At 38.3% G+C, this 22,641-nt stretch overlaps 1 protein-coding gene and 1 pseudogene across 1 annotated transcript in view; both read right to left on the reverse strand.

Moving 5' to 3' along the window:
• The window catches only part of Stpg2 (sperm tail PG-rich repeat containing 2), a 1,012,587-nt gene that overhangs the window by 964,220 nt on the left and 25,726 nt on the right, over positions 1 to 22,641 (reverse strand). The gene's annotated exons all lie outside the window — the stretch shown is intronic.
• Positions 20,347 to 22,021, reverse strand: LOC126488337 (tubulin alpha-1A chain-like; annotated as a pseudogene).

The raw sequence follows: 22,641 nt of genomic DNA on the forward strand, positions 1-22,641 counted from the left end.
CTCTCTCTCTCTCTCTCTCTCTCTCTCTCTCTCTCTCTCTCTCTCTCTCTCTCTCTCACACACACACACACACACACACACACACACACACTACAGATCCTTTGTAGGATGTCTCGTGTCAATATTGGCTCCTACAATTTTGTCATATTTCAGTTCAACAGAAATTCGTGTAGAAATTCATCAGTTTTCTCACAGAGACATGGAAGTTATATTGTGAGACCAGAGGTAAAATTCTGCCTGAGGTTGCATGGTCTTGAGCTTTTGTAAATATCACAAACAATCTGATAGGATATTAGGTCTTAACATTGTGAAACAGTTTAATTTTGGTGTACATCCCATCACGTCCATAGATGTTGTATTATTCAAGGTCTTTCCTACACAACTACTTGCAGCCATCTTTCAGAGGCTCCTGCTACAAAGGAAGATGACAATTATGTGAGTGTCTGAAAGAAAAAGGAAACCTAGAGATGGTGGTTTCTGAGGCTCTCTATTGAAATAGCCTCTTTCCTAGATGAATGACTAGATATGGGGCAAGTTAGAGAGTGGAATTTTATACCCACATCACTGAACAAGGGAATTTCTCAAGGGCCCCTAAGACTTTGTGGGACATGAAAACTGAAGGCATGGGACAACCCCCAGAACTGCTCTTAAAACAATGCTCAGCTGAGAAATTTAGAGTTTAACAGGGTGAGCTTGGGGTGAAATGGTTAGGCATGGAGTCCAGTTGAAGGGCCAGACTTACAGCAACTCACAAAGCCTGACTATGCAAAGGGGCCACACTGTCAGTGAAGGCTTATGAGAGCCAGTCCACCAAATTAGTGAGCACATGACCAAACACATGTCTTTCATTGATGCCCTGTATTAAAAATGTATGAATTATCCAAAGAAAAAATCTTCTATGTATGGCAGTGACCCTTGTGATCTACATTGATGACTGCTTTGTGCATGCCCACTGGTGCAACAGCAGCCTGAGCATCACACTGGTAACCAAATACTTATGACTGCATTTAAATCCTGTTCAACAGATGAAAATAATACTTTGAATTATTACTAGGCCTAGAACCTACAGCCAGGCAGTTCATAAGCCTTATGAGTGAACTTATTGCTATTCTTCTAAATGTACATAGTAATAAACCAACAAATGACTACTTGTATCACCCACAGATAAATGTATCTGTCAGTCCTTACTACAGAAACATCAATTTGCAGAAGACAGTGGTTAACACAGGGCACGCAACTGGTGAAGGCACAGAAAATAAGAGACTGTAGAATGCTCAGCCCTACATGGTTCTTATATATTCTACTCTGCCCTCCCAAGCCACAGGGATCATTATGGAAATGTGGGGGATTGCTGTAGAGCCAGAGATGGAGGATGACTACAAGGACACAGCTGGCAGCTGCACATATGAATGCACCATATTGTCACAAAGAACATTTGGGAAGCAAAAGTTGCCCTTGATGGGGGAAAAGTCTCCAATAAAACGTTAACAGAAACAGAAGAAATATTTTAAAAGCAAAGCAAGATGAACCCTTCCCAAAGGCCATGACTATTCAATAACCAAAGTCAGACAGTTAAATAAATAAGAGTCATATGGAATGCACTAGCAAAAATAATCAGTGACTTCAAAAAAGCATACAAATAAGCAGATTAATTCAGTGGCCCTAGAGATAGAAAGTCAGCAAAGTTTGAATGATCCAGGAAAATGGATGTAAAAATTGACAATACTGATGAAAATCTGAGCAACAAGGAGAAAACTTCAGCAAGGAAATTGACATTTTGGTATTAAAAAATGATCACAGTAAATGAAAATTTTAATTGAACAACAAGAACAAAAAACAATGAAGATACAACCAAAGTTGTGATTAAGCAGAAGAAAGAATAGCAAGTATGGAGGACAAGGTCAACTAGATACTACAATCAAGTGTCACTAAAAAAAACAAACATTATGACAATAGCTGAGAATCCTGAATACAATGCAGAAAGCAAACTTAACCATGCCAGGGAACACAAGCCTGTAACGGCAGAGCATGAGAAAAGGAGGCAGGCAGAGGATCATGAGGCTAACCCGTTTTATAAAGTGAGTTCCAAGCAAGCTATGTAATGAACCCTATCTCAAAAATAATTCAATAACAATCATGATGATGATGATGATGAATTCCCTTTCTTCAAGGCTGCTGATATTTGTATTCTCTGTCTACAACAAGTCAGAAAGCTCATTGGTGCTGTGTCACTTTAGTAACTGAGCCTATTTTCTGTTAGTAGTGCAATCATGAAAAGTAGCACAATGCTGTCTTCAGGTGGTACATTATGAGATCATTGAGTATTCTATAAAGATAACTAAAAGGACTGCTAATGTCTACCAGTCACCTACTATTTTCCAGGACTATTTTAATTTAAATTCACAGATATGAAAACCACAATACAAATAAATGATTTCCAAAAGTACCATAGTGTATAAGAGGTTGGGAGTGATATACCACAATCCCCAACTTCCCTTTTCCAGATATGAATGTTGTATGAAACATCCTGGCTAAGAAATACAAGCAATGACCAGTGAAGTCAGAAGCAGAGAAAGGTTGAGGGAAAGATCAGTTCAATTTTAAATATTAGTTTCTTAGTTCCTATATGACATCAAAGTGGATATATCATACATGCATTAATCAATACAGGTTGGAACTCAATTGGGAGTCAGTGCTATAAACACATAGTGGAAGTAGTAAGTACAGACAGGAGTATCAGAAACCATAAAACTACATAAACTACATGTGTTTTCTGGGAAGCTGCATAAATTAAAAAGATAAATACCATTTGATGTTTATGTGACTCTTAATATTATATTTGTAATATAAAAAACAGCCCCTTCACTAAAGATAAAATGAATTTTAAAAGTAGGTCCCAGATATAATTAATACTCGCAGTTCATGCTCATGATGGATTGAAGAGAGTAGCATGTAACTTGGATTTGAACCATAGAGAGCATCTGTCAATTACAATTGCTTGCATAATTAGAATATAAACTTTTGATTCATTAAAAAAACAATGTATGATTTGATTCTGATCTTAGAAAGCAAAGATTCTCTATTTTTTTAACTAATCAGATTTAAGCAGAAGTAAATCAAATAAACATAGTAAGGCAAACTCTAAAGCAATTTGGAGAGCATCATCATATTAATCAACAGCAGCGCTACGATTGCCACTGGGGCTCAACGCCACACTTGAGCTGTATGTCATCCAAGCCAGAATATTAAATTAGAGACGGAAGTGCTTTGTAGGCTAAATCATGTGCTTGTTACCCAGCCATATGTTTATAACAGTAATAGAAAACAAAAATAGCACTCTGATATAAATCTAGACAAGCAAACTAAAAGAGGAAAAATGTAAATGTATGTCACTGAGCTTGGCCATACATTACTCTTCCAGAGTAGAAGTTATAACACAGAGTATCATACAGAAAACAGCACGAAACTCAGGAACGCTCATGAAAACCTGTTTAGATTCCATGATATATTTGCTGAGTAGCAATTCATGTCAGCACTGGTATTTGTACCTCAGCTGAGCCAAAACCATAAATAGCAGGCCAAACCCACACTTCCCAGGCCTGAGGTAAGCCGAAGAAGACCATCCTGGAACTCTCATCACACAAGATTGTTCTGTGAATTTTCTTCACCAAGAAGAAAACAAATGTTTTTTATAGTTTTCATGCCATTGCTACATCCTCTATGTGATGGATGAAAATGCCTATTTTGGCAAATTGGTACTATGTAAATGTTCAGAGTTCAATACTTATTATTTGGCAAACTGGTACTATGTAAATGTTCAGAGTGCAATACTTATTAGTGTGCATTGCAACGTTAACTCCCACAGGCACTTAATTCCTCTTTCCTTTAACAAACCTACATTCCCCATTCAAGAAGAAAATGTTATCATTAATTGAATAATAGACAGTTGTAATCATGCAAATGAAGTAATATTAAGGATTATAAATCATAAATGAACTGAAGAAGCAAAGTACAATTGTTAGTATTATATTCACAAAAAGAGCATCCAATACCTACTGGAACCTACAGGGAAGTAAGTGTTGAAAGGAAATTGGCTTGCATGGAAATCACCCTCCTTTATCCCTAGAAGCAACATTTATTCAAACTTGATTGACTGTTCTAAGAGTTGGTTTGGGGTGTTTTGTTTGTGCTTTCTTTATTTAAAGCAGAAAATCTAGATTTGATATGAAGTTTAATAAGCTAAAAGTGTTGGTAACCCCGTTTTAACAACTTTAATTATGACATAAAAATACGAGTGCAGATTAAATTCAGCCTCTAGGCCACTAGATCCCACATTCTGTTCTTTAACATTTTAGTTTATTTCAAATAAATTTCATGTGTATTCTTTTATATAGTCATATACATTACAAAATTGGAATATAAAAATGTTTGAAAAGTGACATAGTATTTCTATGACTCACTACAATAGTTTCCATGGTGAAAGTATGATGCTATCAATTACTAGTTTCAGAAACTGATAGCTGTGAAAGGATTATTATTGTTAAATTTGGATAGATTATTGTGCAATGAAAAGACAACTGAGCCACATCAAACATTATCTGATACTATAAAGAGGCTGTGTTTGTCTTCACCATTCTTGTTATGATACACAAGACATACTCCTATCATTCACAAACTAGTGAGCACAGTAGATTAGAATTTCTCATGCACCATTTCTCTACAAAGTATATGGAGGTAGGCTAATGGCAATCAAAAAAATAAAATTATAAGCTGGGTAGTGGTGGCACACATCTTTAATCCCAGCAGTTGGGAGGCAGAGGCAGGCAGAGCTCTGTGAGTTCAAGGACAGCCTGGTCTACAGAGCGAGTTCCAGGACAGCAAAGGCTGCACAGAGAAACCCTGTCTCAAAAAGACAAAGTTATGAAGTTATGAAAGTGAATTCAGCAAGTGCAATAGATACATGTGAACAAATGAATACGTTTGTAGATCAAGTCATCAAGTAACAAAATTACCAGAATAAGAATCTTCTATGATCCTGTATGGTTAATATCAATATAAATGTGCAAGGTCATGATCACTGAGTAAGTCATGATTCAATATATTAAGCTATTTTAATTACCAATGTTTATTAAAACACACTGTTTGCTTTGGTTTGAGTGTGTCTCTAGAAAAAGTATGTGGAGGAATGTTAATTTATCAATGTAGCTATCTTGGAAAGCAGAGTAGTAGGCAATGTTTGGGTCAGTGTGGAGGCCCAAAAATGTGAGCCTATTTCCACCTTATGTGAAGGTCAACTTGCTCAATGTTGTCATTCCACCCTGACCAAAAGTCAGAGAGTAGCTTATATTCCTTCAAGGTTACTGTCTGTTTCTACCTCAAAGGTCCCACCTAGATTTAGAGTAGAGAGTTCTGTTTTCTCAAGGTTATTGTCCACAGGTGTGGCTAATATCAAGACCTCGTCTTTCAGGTGTAGAGAAGTAGGTCTGTGTCTACAAAATAAAAAAAAAAAAAAAGTAGTCTAAGAATCCAGCTAAATTCCTACTCCCTTGAGGAGATAACAATGGATTCCACCCAGGGAGTGGTTTGCCTCTAGAATGTTTTGGTCTAGGGTGTGAGTGTGACTGTCTTGTTCTAGCAACAGAATGTTTAACCTAGAATGTAGCCCACAATCCTTCAACTAGTCTGTTCATTTCCTTGTATCACATTAATGTATTTTGTTGTTGTTTTATTTTTATCTTATGCCTACCTCTTGTGGTTGGAGATACTTTAAATAAATGGAAATTTAGAACAGGTGATCTTGACTGGAACTCCCTCCCGGTACTATCCTATGTTTTTGTTTTATCATTTTCACTTGCATCTTTGTTCTCTTTACTTATTTTCTGATCCCCATGCCCCTACCCTGTGGTATCCTTGTCGAAGTTGGTCTCTCACACTTCAGGAGTGCACCAATGTTTTTGTCATATGACTATGTTAACTAGCATGAGACAGCTTCTTCTCTTCTACACATGCCCACTTGCCTTAGGCTTTTTTATATATCAATCGAAAAAGTAAAAGGCCCTCACCAGATGTGCCTAATCAGTCTTGAGCTTCCCAATCTCTAGAAATGTGAGCCAAAATAAATATCCTTTCAAAAAAACAATATCCAGTCGTAGGAATTCCTTTGTAACAACAGATAATGGAATTTGAAATTTAAGATGAAGGAAAGCACTAGTTTACAGCTCAATAATAGAATTTCTTTACATTTACTATCTGCTGCCTCCTATATGAGTAGCCACTACCCACTAAGATCACCAATTTGGGATAGTTTTAAAGGTGTTTCTTAAGGTTCTTGATAATTAAAATCAGCTGTACATTTTGAGAATTAGTAACAAAGTAGTTATATCTCAATATGAATAATATTAGTATTTGAAGTCTTTCACTATGTAGCTATATACACCTCAACAATGGATAACATAATTTAGGTTACATTTGAAGCTTATTCCTTGTGCTAGTTCCTATGTGAAATTTGATAATTTAAATTCATAACCATAGATCACTGTAAATTGCACCAAAAGTTTAGTGGCTGTCAAGTATGTCTATTCATATTAAACACAAATGGCCCAGAAATTATGGAGAGATGGCTCAACGAAAACTACTGTCAGCTCTCTAGCAGATAATAAGTTGGAATATTTTATAGCAAAATCTAGAAGGTTGGGAGTTCCCACTGGGAAGACTACAGTTGAATGCATGTCTAGTCCACTATTAAGTAGTCCTAGAAAATATTTCTTCATGCTCTGCTGCAACATATGGAAGTGGTTTATATAATATCTAAATAACACATCATCAGTTTCTTTCTCCAAAGACTGGAAAAAACCTTGAGCTGGGGAAAACGTCCAAATCTCAGACTCAAGCTATTTGTACCTGTATTTGATTGTTTCCAAGTCATCAGAAAAGACCTTCAGTATTGAAGAACATACGATATTGGTCTAGAGGTGATTAAGTCAAATCACAGCAAATAGAAAATATCCCATATGAAAAGACGATATGGTCTGTATCGACATTAGCTTCATATTACATTTTTTATTTTTGGTCATTTTAGACAAGGTCTTACTATGCATCCTTGACTGACATAGAGTGTACTATATAGATAGGCCAGACTGGATTTGAACTCACAGGCATCCACCTGCCTTGGAATCCCAATGATGGGATTATAGATGTGTGCCATTATTACCTGCCTTATATTTTATTTCAATAACTCATATAATCACCAGCCTTCTCGTTCTTATGTAACATTCTTATGCGACAACTGAAAACATTTCCTCATTATCTACACTTTGTCAGTATTGACCATAGTTATACTTTGACTATATTTGAAATACAAGGCAGAAAGCATAAGGAATAAAGCTTTGAAGGGGAGTTATTATTTATTTTGGCAATTTAAACACGTGACTTGAATCTACTGTGATCATATCCACCCTGCATGATCCTCTCTTACCTTTACCACTCCCACTGACTTCCTCCTTTCAACTAGTCTTCCTCCTATGTTCATGTCTTTGTGTGTGCGCGCATGTGTGTGCATGCACATGTACACAGGTGGCCACAACTGTTGTGAGTTTCTGATATTGTTTTTGTCTAGATATTGAAGTATAATCAACACATTTAAAGTTTCGTACACTTAACATATACAATGTGATATTATGATAAATACATATCATGAAATGATTATAAACATTAAACTAAGAAACATCATATAAATGCTATCACTTTCTGGGGTATGGTAAGAATATTTAAAATATACTCTTAAAAACTCTACTATGTAAATTTGAGTTATTAACCACTGCTTGATATGTTCAAGAGAAAAAGCTCTTAAATATAGTATTCCTGTCTAACTGAAAATATCATCCGGATATTTAGATCTGGCCATGAACACAATCACCATTCTGGTTCTACGTGATGAACTTCGTAAGTCCCCTGAGGAAGATTTTTTAGCATTTGTCTGTTAGTGCCTGACTAACTGCACTTATCAACATTTTTCAGAATCTTCCATGCTGCTCCACACAATATGTCTGTATTCAACCTTCAATGAGAACACAGGCTAACTATATATTATATAGATTGTAATGAACACTGCAGTGAACAGGGGAAGACACACTTCTGTAATACATTGCTTATTTTATTTTGAATTAAATTCACAGAAATGGTATATTGGATCATTTGGTAATTATGCCTTAAGGTGTGTGAGGAATTTTTATCCTGCTTTCCACAATGACTATATTAATATTATGCTTTTAACAGTGCTTGAAATATACATCACCAACACCACCTATCTTTTTTAAACCTTGTTCTAATACCAGCTTTAATGGGAGTGAGATGATATCTTCCTATGGTTTTGATTTCCATAACCTTATGAGGAATAAGCTTGAAAACCTTTTATATTTCTTTGTTACTTTTTTCTTTTTTCATTTATTTATTTTTGTATTTTTTTATATGTCAAGCAAAGTTTCCTCTCCCTCCTCCCTTCCAGTTCCTCCCCCGCCAACCTCCTCCATTCCTCCTCCAGTTTCTCTTTAGGTGCAAGCAGGCCTCCCATGGATATGAGCCAACCACGGTATCTCAAGCTGCAGTGAAACTAGGCACCTCCTCTTCTATTAAGGCTGGATATGGCAATCCAGTAGGAAGACTAGGTCCAAAAAGCAGGCAACAGAGTCAAAAAGCCCCTGCTCTCACTGCTAGGAGTCTCACACTAAGACCAAGTCACACAACTGAACATATATGCAGAAAACCTATGTCAGTCCCATGCAGGCTTCCTGGTTGTCAATTTAAGTTCTGTGAGCCCCTGTGAGTCCAGGTTAGTTGGTTCTGTGGATTTTCTTATGTTGTCCATGACACCACTAGGACCTACAGTCCTTCCTCCCCCTTTTCCAGAGGATTCCATGAACTCAGCTGGGTGAATTCTTTCTGATGACAGTTGGGCTAGGCACCAACATACAAGTATTGCAGAATATCATTAGGATCATTTCATTGACTTTTTTGAGAGGTGAGGGCTGTTGTGTTTGGTTCTATTTAGGTCTCTTGGATATCCAGCCTCTGGATCTTGGGCCTCCAGATAGTGCCGGGGAATGCAAATAGATTCATTTTTATCATCCTGTACAAACCTCAAGTCTAAGTGGATCAGAGACCTCAACATAAGACCAGATACTCTGAACAGGAGAGAAGAGAAGATAGGGAAAAGCCTTGAACTCACTGACACAAGAAACAACTTCCTGACAATTACACCAATGTGAGCACTCATATTAACAATAACATATGGAACCTCATGAAACTTAAAAGCTTCTGCAAAGCAAAGTGGTGTGGGAGGTCCTTCTGTCTATGTGTTGCTTTTCTTGGTTAATGAATAAAGAAACTGCCTTGGACTGTGGATAGGGCAGAACTTAGGTAGGCAGGGAGATGAAACTAAATGCTAGGAAAAAGAAGGGTAGAGTCAGAGCTACGCCAGGGAGCTACCAGAGACAAACGTGTTGAATCTTTGCTGGTAAGCCACTGCCATGTGGCGATATACAAGTTAAAAAAATGGGTTAAATTAATATAAGAGTTAGCCAATAAAAAGCTAGAGCTAGTGGGCTAAGTGGTGTTTTAATTAATACAGTTTCTGTGTGATTATTTCAGTTCCGGGCAGCCAGGACAAACAAGCAGCCCTCTCCATGCAACAGCAAAGGACATTGCCTTTTGTAAAAAAGGCAAATGACAGCCCATTGAATGGGAAAAGATCTTCACTAAGGTGGGGGAATGGAGTGGGGGAAGGTGGAATGGAGTGGGGGAGGGGGAGAGAACTGGGGGAAGGGGGAGAGGAGGGGGAGGAGGGAGAGGAAAATGGGAGGCAGGAAAGAGGCAGAAATTTTTTCAATAAAAATAATTAATTAATTAATTAACAAAAAGAAACTAGACATCAAAAAACAAATAATCCAATTAAAAAGTGGGAAACAGATCTAAGCAGAGAATTTTCAACAGAAGAATCTCAAATGGCTGAGAAAGACTTAAAGAAATATTCAACATCCTTAACCATCAGGGAAATGCAAATCAAAATGATTCTGAGATTCCATCTTATGCATGTTAAAATGGCTAGGATCAAAAACACAAGTGATAGTTCATGCTGGATAGGATGTGGAGCAAGAGGAACACTCCTCCAGTGCTGGTGGGAATGCAAACTTGCACAGACGCTTTGGAAATCAATATAGCAGTATGCCAGAAAATTGGGAATTGGTCTACCTCAAGGTCTAGCTATACCACTGTAGTGGCATTTCATTTGTATTATAATAAATAAAGCGTGCCTGAATATCAGAGAGTAAAACAGCCCCAGTGTTCAGCCTTACAGACCAGCCAGTGGTAACACACACCTTTAATTCCAGTAGCCACACTAATTGCCATAGAAACTGGGCTGGGCACGCCTTTAATCCCAACCCTAGAGAGGATTATAAAAGGGAAGGAGACAGTTCAGGCTCAGTCTCATTCTGAGGTTTCCTGGAGGCAGGATCGCCTTTTTCAGACTGAGGTCGCGGTAAGAGTCAGTGGCTGGCTGCTTTGCTTTTCTGGTCTTCAGGTTGCACCCTTATTTCTCTGAGTGTTTGTTAATCCTGCTTCTTTATCACTCCTGGGCATAAATCCAAAGAATGTTCCACCATACCACAAGAACACTTGCTCAACTATGTTCATAACAGCTTTATTTGTAATAGCCAGAACCTGGAAACCACCTAGATGTCCTTCAACCGAAGATGGATAAAGAAAATGCAGTACATTTATACAATGGAATATTACTCATCTGTTAAAAACAACAATATCAGGAAATCTGCTGGCAAATGGATAGAACTAAAAAAAATTACCCTGAATGAGGTAACCCAGACCCAGAAAGTCAAACATGGTATTTTCACTCATTAGTGAAGATTAGTAAAGTAAAGGAGAACCGTGCTACAGCCCATAGACCCAGAAAAGCTGAGTAACAAGGAAGACTCAAGGGGAAGATGCATGAATCTCACTGTGAAGAAGCAATAGAATGGACATTGTCAGAGTTGGGGGGGGGGGAGAACCTGGGAGTGGGAACAGGGGTGGGAACAGGAGAGATTAAGTGGGGGGAGGATAGAAGTAAAGTACTGGGGGAGACACCTGGAATCTGGGGGCATGTCTGAGATGAGCTAGACACCCAGAGCAATGGACACTCCCAGGAATCTATGAGGGTGACCCTAACTAAGACTCCTCACAATAGGGAATACAGAGCCTGACCTGGCATCTCCTGTGACCAGGCAAGACTTCCAGTGGAGGAACTGGACACCAACCCAGCCACAAACCTTCGGAATTTGTCCTGCCTACAAGATGTGCAGGGGTGAAGGTGGTGAAAATATTGTGGGAGTGGTCAACCATTAATTGTGCACCATGAGACTTAAACTTGAGTCCTTTCTTGAAAAGACTGTTAGCCATTTGTATGTCTTCTTCTGAGAGGGACCTATCCAAGGTTAGCTTGGAATTCATAACAGGAAACAGGTCTGGTTTACATCAAAATATACCTATGAAGGAAAAGAAAGTGACAGCCACTTGCTTTTCCAATACTAATCATGTGGCCAAAGATCACCTGCTGAGGCTTCACCACGCTCCTGTCACCAAACTATCCAGGAAAATTTCCTTTCAGTGCCACTGAGAGTCCAGAAATTACAATGCATCTCCACTCCCTGTCTTTGATTATTCTAACACATATTTACATAGAAACAAGTTCTTCCCCTAAGAGCTGGAAACAAAATCAGCAAAATAAAATGACTGTTCTCATGGAGCTTGAACTTTGAACAAAATATGTAAATAAATCATGCATAATAACATGTTTTCTCTTGAGAAATAAAAAAATAAAGTAAATGTGTTGGTGATTAGATTGAGTGGGCCTTGATTAAAGAAGTTGTATTTAAGCAGAAATTTAAACCAAACAATTGGAGTGGGGTTTTCTTTTGAGGGAGAGTAAAATTTTCAACAGAAAAGTATTTCAGGCATGTTCCAAACTTAATTTAAAAAAAATAGTTAAAGAAAGGAACCAGTGAAATATGTTCAAACAAGCCGGGCGGTGGTGGTGCACACCTTTAATCCAAGCACTCTGGAGGCAGAGGCAGGTGCATCTCTGTTAGTTCGAGGCCACCTGGTCTATAAGAGTTAGTTCCAGAACAGGCTCCAAAGCCACAGAGAAACCCTGTCTCGAAAATATATATATATATTTATATTCAAACAAATATATATATATATATATTCAAACAAAATAAAAAGATCAGTAGAATACCTAGCATATGATATAAAGAAAAATGTACAAAAATACAACTAAAGGGCTGAAGGGGCGCAATGACCTTACATTATAACTGAACTTCTAGATGCAATAAAATGTATAAATTTAATTCTGAAAGTGGTAAAATGCTCTAGGCAGAGGAACAACATGATATAATGTTTATTTCTAGAAGATATCGCTGATTGTTGTATAGAGAACATAAAGAGAGCAGCAATTAAGGAACATGAGAACAATCCTGCCCCCATAAAAACGACGGTAGCTTCAATCAAGGTAATGTTTACTACAAAAGTAGGATGGGCATGTTAGGGATATTCAACACAGGTAAAAAGATAGGAAAACTTAGCCATAGGACCATATCTCCAACTCATGGATGTCCTATGACCATGACACCTGTACTGTGAGTAAATCTGATGATGCATACATCCATGCTCAATCTGAACATCTGCAGTAAGGCACTGTTTTAACAGTCGTCACACACATTCATACAAATGCACACACGTGCATTTAAATAAAAGTAATTATTTTAAAAATAATAACCTATGTTTTCCAAAAAAACATAATATAGAAAAAGACAGAGGAAAATGAACATATATATGGTATATAAATGGTATATAAAGGAAATATACCAACCAACTACAATGTATAGTTCCGATATTAATTCTAGTTAAAACAAATTTTGTGAGCAAATGAGTTGAAATAAACGAACCATTAATTTCACTTCATTTTTTTCTACTAGATTATGTTATGACTTATATGGAATGCAATAATCTGATGCCTAAGAGTCTTTGGTTTTTCAGAAGTAATATGAATTTCAACATATTTATCAACATTGAGGGGAGTTTGGTTCATATATCAATATACTATTTGAGTATAATTAAGTACATACACTAACCTAAATGTACAAATTTCCTCAGTGGCCAATAATTTTCCAGAACCATACATTTGGTGGAAAGTTTTTAAGCCAATCATACTCTCAGGAAATCCAGTGGGACCTATCGTATGAATTAATCCAGTGGGACCTATCGTATGAATTAATCCAGTGGGACCTATCGTATGAATTAATCCAGTGGGACCTATCGTATGAATTAATCCAGGGGACCTATCGTATGAATTAATGCAGAAGTTATTTGCCAAAATCTAAAGAGACACACTTTAATATTTACTCTATTTGGAAAAGAGCTTGTATCACATTCATTTATCCATATCTAACAAGAAAAAATACATCTTCATGTGTAAGCACATGGATGAAAGCCGGCAGAAATGGCCTTCCTGCTAGAATAACTATTCATGTTACTATTCACGAATCAAGAAGATGTACTAGCCATAAGTCACTCTCACTACCAAGAGCCTTGCATGTACTCAAATTGCCTAATTTATTCTCTTTACCTGTAGGTATACAAGTGACCCGCTTTATTTATTCACAACTTTATTATTTCTGACAATCAATATCGGTTACAGTTCTTTTTATTAGCTATATAATAAGTATTCAGAAACGTGAAGAAATCCAATTCCCTCTTCAGGAGGTTAGTATTCGTGGATGTCAGAGGACGCTGCATGCGAACATGCCCTCATCAATCCTAAGAATACACCGAGGAAACGTTTCTCCTCACCTTTTCTGTAGGAATCCAAGCAATCCATCTAGTTTGCTGAGAGCCAATCATTCTTCTCAGATGAAAGCAATTATGTAACGGAAGACTGCGACTGTGTGTGTGATTATTAGAAAGACAGAAGTGGGTATTTTGCAGAAAGTAATTCTTGGTCAAAGTCCGAAACCCCAAAATAAAAGCTATAGAAATACTTGATCCAGACACAAACACTATAAAACTCAATTTTTAAATACTCAATTTTAAAGACAACTTTAATTCAATGAGCCGGTAAGAGCTATTTAGTAATTTAAATAGTAAGTACAGGAATTAGTTTTCGAATACTATTCTTAATTCTTGCATACTGAAAGACAGAAAACATGTTCTGCACAGTAAAATCAGTACACATGTTGTTTTATCTTTAGCTTTGTCTTAATCTACTGCTATTTCACCCAGCAATTGCAACTTCGCAGTTCCTGGCCTGCTTCTCTAGCAGTGGCCTGGCCACTCAGGCCAGTCTGGCAGAAATTCTATTCTTGCAGGCACCGGCCCTGCTACTGCCTCTAAAGGTAGCTTTAACTAAATCTTATCAGTCTATTTATGAATAAGACTCGAGATTCAAAGGCTAGGGTATAAACCTGATAGCTCAGAGACGCTGGGTTGCAATTACTAAACTTTCCCTACCTGCTGGCTTCTCTGAAAAACCCATGCTTCCACTTCGCCTAACCAGCAAAAGCTGCACCCTAGTATTTCCTGTGTCTCTCTGTCTCTCCTGTATGTCCTCTGATGCTCTATGATTATTTTTTATCAGTTAGTTAAATGCAGCCTCCTCATCCAAGGTTAATTTTATTTAATTAACGCAAATGCAAACTCAGGATTCACGGTGTAATCAGATATCCCTCAACACACACCCACACATAAGTTATATATAAAAATTATATATAATATAATTAATAGTATTGTAGTCAACGATATCACAAAGATTAAATTGCCTCAACTAAGTTTTTGGAACAGAAAAAGAAGGCTGTATCAAAATGTAAAACATGTGTAACATTTTATTGTATACCTTCAAAGAAGTCACACTCAGATTATTCTATTGGTTGTATTAAAGCATTTATATTTATAAAGTGAAAAGGGACAAGGGTCAAAATACGATCCAAACAATGACCCATGGAGAACAGAGACTTGGGGACCTGAGAGGGCTTCAGGAGAAAAGGCAGAGGCCTTTACCTAAGGTGTGCTTTGTTACTTGGATTGTTCCTGGACGTGATTTTGTGCTTCCTGTGACAAACACTTACATTCAATCGATATGATATGTTTATCCTATTGGATGTCAGAACACTGCTATAGAAGCCAATCTGGTCAATGTACTGTGAATACGGATGTGGCTTTCTCTCTTGCTTCTGTGCCTTCCCACGCATAATTTAGAAGACATGTCAAACAGCTGTGTTTAAAGGGGCTGTCCTGAGAAAAGTTTTAGGGAAGAACTGCTCTGTCAATACTTACTATGTGCTTTCTGACATTTATTTACATGCTCTTTCTGAATTCAAACAACTTGCTTATTTTTTATTACATTTTGTGTAAACTTACACCGAAACTGAAGTAACGTTGTCTACATTAGACTGTAGTCCACCCTATTCTTACAGGTCCTCAGACCCTAGGTTTCACAAACACAGATCTACATAGGTCAACAAAGTCAACTAGGAAGAGAGCTGACAAATGTTTTCGGCAATAAGCAAGATGTCAAAATCTTGCTAATATTATGTCTCACTGGTTGTCATAAATGCAAGGCTTTTTGATTTTAAATTCATGGCATTTTATATCATCATCCAGAATACCATCAATGATTTATCAATGAATTATCGAGACAAAGCAGCTTTCTGCTTTTGTTTCTTTCACAAAAGTTAGAAGGTGCCAGCTGAGAAGGTGATGCTCTGCAAGCCACAGACAGGAACCTAAGAAAAAGTCCAATGCCAAGTTCAGAAAGTTGCCAATGAAGAAAAGCAATCAATAGTTTTACCCAGCTATGGTGCCCAAGAATGACGATGATGCCACAATGGAAAAACTATCCCTCAAAGTGTGATAGTGATCTGGAAAGTAACCACTGCCTAAATGGACTTAAGGCCCACTCAACAGGAGGAAATCATGCCTGGTACTATATAAACTTAGCTATTAGCCATAACCAGTGGGGTCATAAATCTTGGAATAGAACTTACCTCTGCCACCTTCTTAAACCACTGCATTCCTAACTGATCCTAAGTATGTATCCTTATACCCCACTTAGCTTTCACCCCCATCAAAGAAGCTTCTCTTTGCGTCAGAGATCATTTCAAGAGGTGTGAGGAGTGAGGGTCAAGGAGATGTGGCCATGGATACATGTGCAGTTAAATGTTGAGACTGGTCATGTATGGTTTTTGACATTAAAAGCAGTTGTAGGTATTTCAAAGTTTATGTCTTTCCCTACAACTGCCATTTCAAACTATCCCATCCTCGTGTTCCCTGCTGACAGTACAGGATTAGAAGGCATGTTAAACAGGATTTGCAAATGCCAGCAATATCTGTAAAGGTCACTGTACTTCTAAAAGGTACAGTGAAAAGACCTATGCTCATTCTGCTAGAACTTCATTGTACGTTTAACTTCTAAACTGAAACACACTCCAGTAACGGCTGCATATTCATCAAACACACAGCTTTATAACGTGATGGACCCTGCTACCAAGCTTTAGCCTCTGTGTATAGAAAGGGCTCTGATGTAAGCATTTAATCAGCAGCCACAAGGGTACTGTCTCACTCCACAACTCATAATGGCTGCTCTCAATATTTACTTCAGTGACCCCTGGAAGTTCCTGATATTCTTTCAGAGAACCCTGAAGATCAAAACTAGCTCCATAGTAATATTACATTGTCATTTACCAATTTTCTCATCCTCTTAGGTACACTTAACTATTCTACATTATTGTCACTTTTCAGTTTCAACTTATAAAACAATGTGTATCAATATATAAAAAATTAATTCAAGTTATTTGGAGTCATCAATAGTATTAAGAGTTTCTAAAAAAAATTGAGAATCTCCTAAAAAGCAAATTAACAGAGAATATGAAAAATAAACGTTACTATGTATATATTAGAAACATTTTTGAAATAGCATACACATAAAATAATACACAATCATCATATTTAATTGATAGGCCTAAGGGGTCCAAGAATACTCATCAGACATGCAAGCAAAAGCAAAAAGCCACTTCACTGACATGCAAATTCCTTCTCTTGGGACCAAGGATTCTTACAATATGGACATGGTCTCTGTCACTTTAAGCTTCTCTGATAAGAATCGTATAGGTAGAAAGATATATTGTGCATGTGTCCCACAAAAGAGTCCTATTCTCTTACTCTCTTGATCCTTAGACATCTTGAAACTAAATACAAGGACACTTTTCCCAATAGACAAACTACTCGACGGGGAGGGAAATGGGAGGCGAGGAGGAGGCGGAATTTATTTTTTCAATAAAAAAAAAATTATATTACAAAAAAAAAACTACTCAACCTTAAGACACAGAATTTGAATGTATTCTCAAACATGAGCCTTAAAGTCTTTTACTTCTGAGTGAGGTAGCCCAGATCCAGAAAGACAAACATGGTATGTACTCATTCATAAGTGGATTTTAGCTGTAAAGGACAACCAGGCTACAATCCGCAGGCCCAGGGAAGCTAGGTAACTAGGAGGGCCCAAAGAGAGAAGCATGAAAATTTCCCTGGGAAGGGGAAATAGAAGAGATCTCCTGGGTAAATGGGGGAAGGGATGATGAAAATAAAAGGGATTGGGTTAGGCAGGTTGCTGGTTGGATGGAGGGGAGAGCAATGAAAGTGGTGGCATTTTAGGGTTAGAGAGAAAACTGGTGCCAAAGGGACTCCCCAGAATCCACAAGGATGACCCCGGCTAAGACTCCCAGCAATAATGGAGAGGGTGTCTGAACTGACCATCAGGTTGGTGACTACCCTAGTTGTCATCAGAGAGCCTTCATCCAGTAACTAATGGAAGTAGATATAAAGAACTACTGGGCTGACCTCCAGGAGTCCTGTAGAAGAGAGGGAGGAGTGTACAAGCCGGGGGTATCAAGGTCATGACAGGAATAACCCCGAGAGACAGACGACCCAAGCTTCTGGGTGCTCATGGACTCTGGACCCACAGCTAGGGAATCAGCATGGAACCAACCTAGCCCTTCTGAATATGTGTGACAGTTGTATAGCTTGGTCTGTTTGTGGGGCCCCTAGCAGTGAGACCAGGACCTGTCCCCTGGCCCTTGAGTTAGCTTTTGGGAACCTAGTCCCTATGCTGGGTTGCCACACCCAGCCTTATTCAGGGGGAGGAGCTTATTTCTGTCTCAATTTGATGTGACTGGTTTTGTTGATACCCATAGGAGTGCTGCTCCTTTCTGAATGGAGAGGGAGGAGGAGTGGAAGGAGTGGGGGTGGAGGACAGACAGAAGAAGAGGAGGGAGGGGAAGCTGCAGCTGGTGTGTAAAATAGATGAAAAAATAATTTATTAAAAAAAGACAAAATCTTTCACTTTCCTTCCCAACTGCAATGCAAATTGACAATTACAATAAATAAATTTCTGAAGATGAAAATACATTTGCTTAATATTATAAAAAAAAATTATACACTTTGGTGTTGTTACTATTACAACTTGAAAGTCCTCACAGTATGTTTCTCTTGGAAAATTACATGAAAAAAGTAAATAAATACAAAGCTAGTTTTCTTTAAAAGGGAAAAAAGGGTTCCTAGAACTTGTACTCCAGATATCCAGGACACTAGCCTCCAAGTTTCAAAACAAATAATTGAGTTGAGGTCCTGCTCACAACATCATGTGAAGACTAAGCGTTTAATAAGGTATTTTCATGAACGTAGAGTTTTAAGTACATACGTGCACCCACAGCCCTGGTGAATAGTGGACAGAAGCTTGTCTGAGGAGTCACAGGAAGCCAGCAAGAACACACAAATGGGCAGCACCCGAGCCTGGTTGCTCACACCCCAGTGCTTATGCTGGACACAACATTCTTGCAAAGTGCTTGCTCTTGCCAGGCAGTGGTAGGGCACACCTTTAATCCCAGCACTCAGAAGGCAGAGACAGGCCTGAGAGTTCGAGGCCAGGCTGGTCTACAGAGCAAGTTCCAAGGCAGGAGCCAAAAACAAAAGCTACAAAGGGAATCCATGTCTCAAAAAAATCAAAGGAAAATAAAAAGTGTTTGATATCACTGACCAAAAGTCTTTTAAAGATAGAATTCAAAGCTATATGTGCATATTTTAATATTTCAAGAATGAGCATTCATTTCTTTAAATCACATTCTTTTATATATAGATGCCAAGCTTGCAATATCTTAAATGTGGAGTCTTAGCACCTTATGAGGCATAATCCTGTCTGAAGTCCTGTAGATTAGTGAAGGCAAATGCAGAAAAGTACAGTATCTTGAAACAGATGTGCCATCAAATGTAATCATGCTAATTAGATATTAGGCCTCTATTCAGCCAATACCATTAAAATAAGATAACTGAATAAAATATACAACTACTCACACCTTATGTATAATTTAAGCATAATCTAGCCTTTTCAGATATCCACAAGTTATATTTTACTAGACACGAAAATAATTTCCATTCTCCCTAAAACAATATTTTCTATAAATTATTTACAAATGTGAATCTATATAAGAATTCTGGTGACAGTATCTTAATTCTCATTATTTCCTTTTTTTTTTTTTTTTGACAAGGTTTCTCTTAAAGTGTTTTCACCACATCAAAACAGGTAAATGTGGCTTGTGTGGAAGAGATGACTTTGCATGTCCTCCAGGCTGGCCCAGAGGGCAGCGTTGGCAATAATGACCCATCTGTTCACTTCTGGCAGGGAGCAAACTTCTAATGAAGACAGATGTGGGTCACCCTGGGCACACAGGCTGCAGAGTGTTAATGACCCACCTAGCGGCCACTGCTTACCTCTCCTGACTGATGGATCACCTGGAAGGTTCAGTTGGAAAAGCAAAGATGACTCTTGCGGTATTCATTCATCTTTCCAAGACACTGCTCTCATTTCCCTTACACACCTAGTGCTAGGACTTGTCTGTCAGGCCTGAAAATTTCTACTACTACAGACTATACTCACTCCTCTCCGACAGACTTGATAGCACTTTTGAGGACTTACTCCCTCCTACATTTCTCCACTGATTGATTGACTCATGAGTCACCAACTCCACATTATGATAGAGCAACATATATTTGTAATACACAACATGAAATATTTGTCCATCATAAAACTATTTATGAATAGTTACATATAATTTTATTGTCAACACAAATCTTTCCAAATGCTGCTTTTAAAATATTATTGAATATTTCTAGCTTCTTTAAAATTGTTTCATTCTATTCAGAAACAAGGTTTACTTATTGAGAACAACTAATGAGATACAGGTCAGTGTCTAAGAAATACAAAGATGATCATTTTAGGCCTGGAGAGATGGCTCAGAGGTTAAGAGCACTGACTGTTCTTCCAAAGGTCCTGAGTTCAATTCCCAGCAACCATATGGTGGCTCACAACCATCTGTAATGGGGTCTGGTGCCCTCTTCTGGCCTGTAGACATACATGGAAGGAATGCTGTATACATAATAAATAAATATTTTAAAAAAAAAAGATGATCATTTTACTTTGTAAAATTTGTTGCATATCTACGTAAGCACATACAAAATTGACTGACTCCCATCAGGGTTGCCCAAAGGTACATGTGTTTATGGCTGACCACTTAGAATTGGGAAACCTCTCAGGGGACTTATCCCTAGAAAAAATGGATTCTTTCTCCCTCTACAGTAACTGACCACATGTAGCTCTTCATCTTGGGGTGGGACCTAGTGAAATTTTCCATCCACGCTGGTATGTAAGCTGATGTGGTCATTATGCAGGTATTGTGTGGGAAACCATACAGTTCATATTTCATGGGCACAACTTTCCTGTCATGTCTACAGGACACCATTTCACAGCAATCATCTCATTCCTATGGCCTTTAGAATCTTTCCACTCCACTTGCTGCAATGTGCCTTGAGCCTTTAGGGCTCATGGTAGGCTTTCTCAGCAGAGATGACAGGGGCATATGTGGCCAGACGGAAGTGGATGCGAGGGTAGGGCACCAAGTTGGTCTGGGATTCTGTCAGGTCAACATTTAGGCCTCCATCAAATCTGAGGGAAGCAGTGATGGAAGACACAATTTGACCTATCAACTTATTTAGGTTAGTGTAAGTGGGCGCTCAATATCAAGGTTTCTACGACAGATGTCATAGATGGCCTCATTGTCTACCATGAAGGCACAATCAGAGTGTTCCAGGGTGGTGTGGTTAGTAAGGATGGAATTGTAAGGCTCAACCACAGCAGTGGAAACCTGGGGCCTGGGTAGATGGAGAACTCCAGCTTGGACTTCTTTCCATAATCAACAGAGAGCCGCTCTATCAGCAGGGAAGTGAACCCAGAGCCAGTTCACCCACCAAAGCTGTGGAAACCCAAGAAGCTCTGAAGCTCTGTGCATTGGTCAGCCAGTTTGCGAACTCTGTCCAAGATAAGGTCAATGATCTCCTTGTCAATGGTGTAGTGGCCACAGGCACTGTTATTGCAGCATCTTCATTGCCTGTGATGAGCTGCTCAGGGTGAAAGAGCTGGTGGTAGGTACCAGTGAGAACTTCATCAAAAACTATGGGTTCCAGGACTACGAAAACTGTCCGGGACACATGCTTGCCAGCGCCTGTCTCACTGAAGAAGGTGTTGAAGGAGGCATCTCCTCCCGCAATGGTCTTGTTACTTGGATGCCATGTTCCAGGCAGTAGAGTTCCCAGCAGGCATTGCTGATCTGGACACCATATCACCACAGTACAGCAGGCAGCAAGCCATGTATTTACCGTGGCGAGGCCAATGTGGATGGAGATGCACTCACGCATAGCTGCTGCTTCGCAGCTTCCCAGAGGATGGTGAAGACGAGAAGGTGGTGTTGCTTCTTACAGCATGACTCTGGGGCCCTGTCTCACCTTCTTTAGGCAAGTTCAGCAGTCATTTTTCTGTGGGTCCTGCATGTCCAGTTCATACAGCATAGCAGCAAGCAGTCCAGGCAAGAGCAGTTTCTTGTCCAAATGGCTAACAAAGTGCATAAGAAGCCTCTTCAATGCCCATCTTCCTCTTGAAGCAGATTGGTGCTGCCAGGAACAGATGTGTGTCACTGTCATGAAAAGTCCTAGGTTCTTAAAACATTTCAAATGCCATATTCTGTTAGCCTTCGAAAGGTTTGAAAAATTGTTTACTTTATATAGATAAGTAAGTATAAATACAGATTGCAACTGTAATTTAAAGGAAATTACAAAATACATAGCTACAAGCTCTTTTTGCTGGGCAAATTTTATAAAGGAACTAAAATTAACAACTAGTATTTGCTCAGATGAATACATGACAAATTACCACATCTTCCCAAGTAATTTTTAAACATTTGTTTTAATGAAAAGTAGAGATGAATGCTATGCCAGTAAAGAGCCAAAGCTTTGGCACCACCTAGTGAAATTTTTACTCAGATTTTTAAAACTATTTTTCATTTGTTGAAAATTTCATATATGTACTGTACTGTTTTATATCACTCCAACTCTAGTATCCCCCACACTCTTTCTCATTCATGGCCTCTTATTCTTTATTTTGTTACGTATATACATATACATATACACATACATACATACACAGTTATAAATACAACC

The sequence above is a fragment of the Alexandromys fortis genome, unplaced genomic scaffold (assembly GCF_014885135.2).
Source record: "Alexandromys fortis isolate MF-2015 unplaced genomic scaffold, M_Fortis_MF-2015_v1.1 scaffold_196, whole genome shotgun sequence".
Taxonomy (NCBI): domain Eukaryota; kingdom Metazoa; phylum Chordata; class Mammalia; order Rodentia; family Cricetidae; genus Alexandromys; species Alexandromys fortis.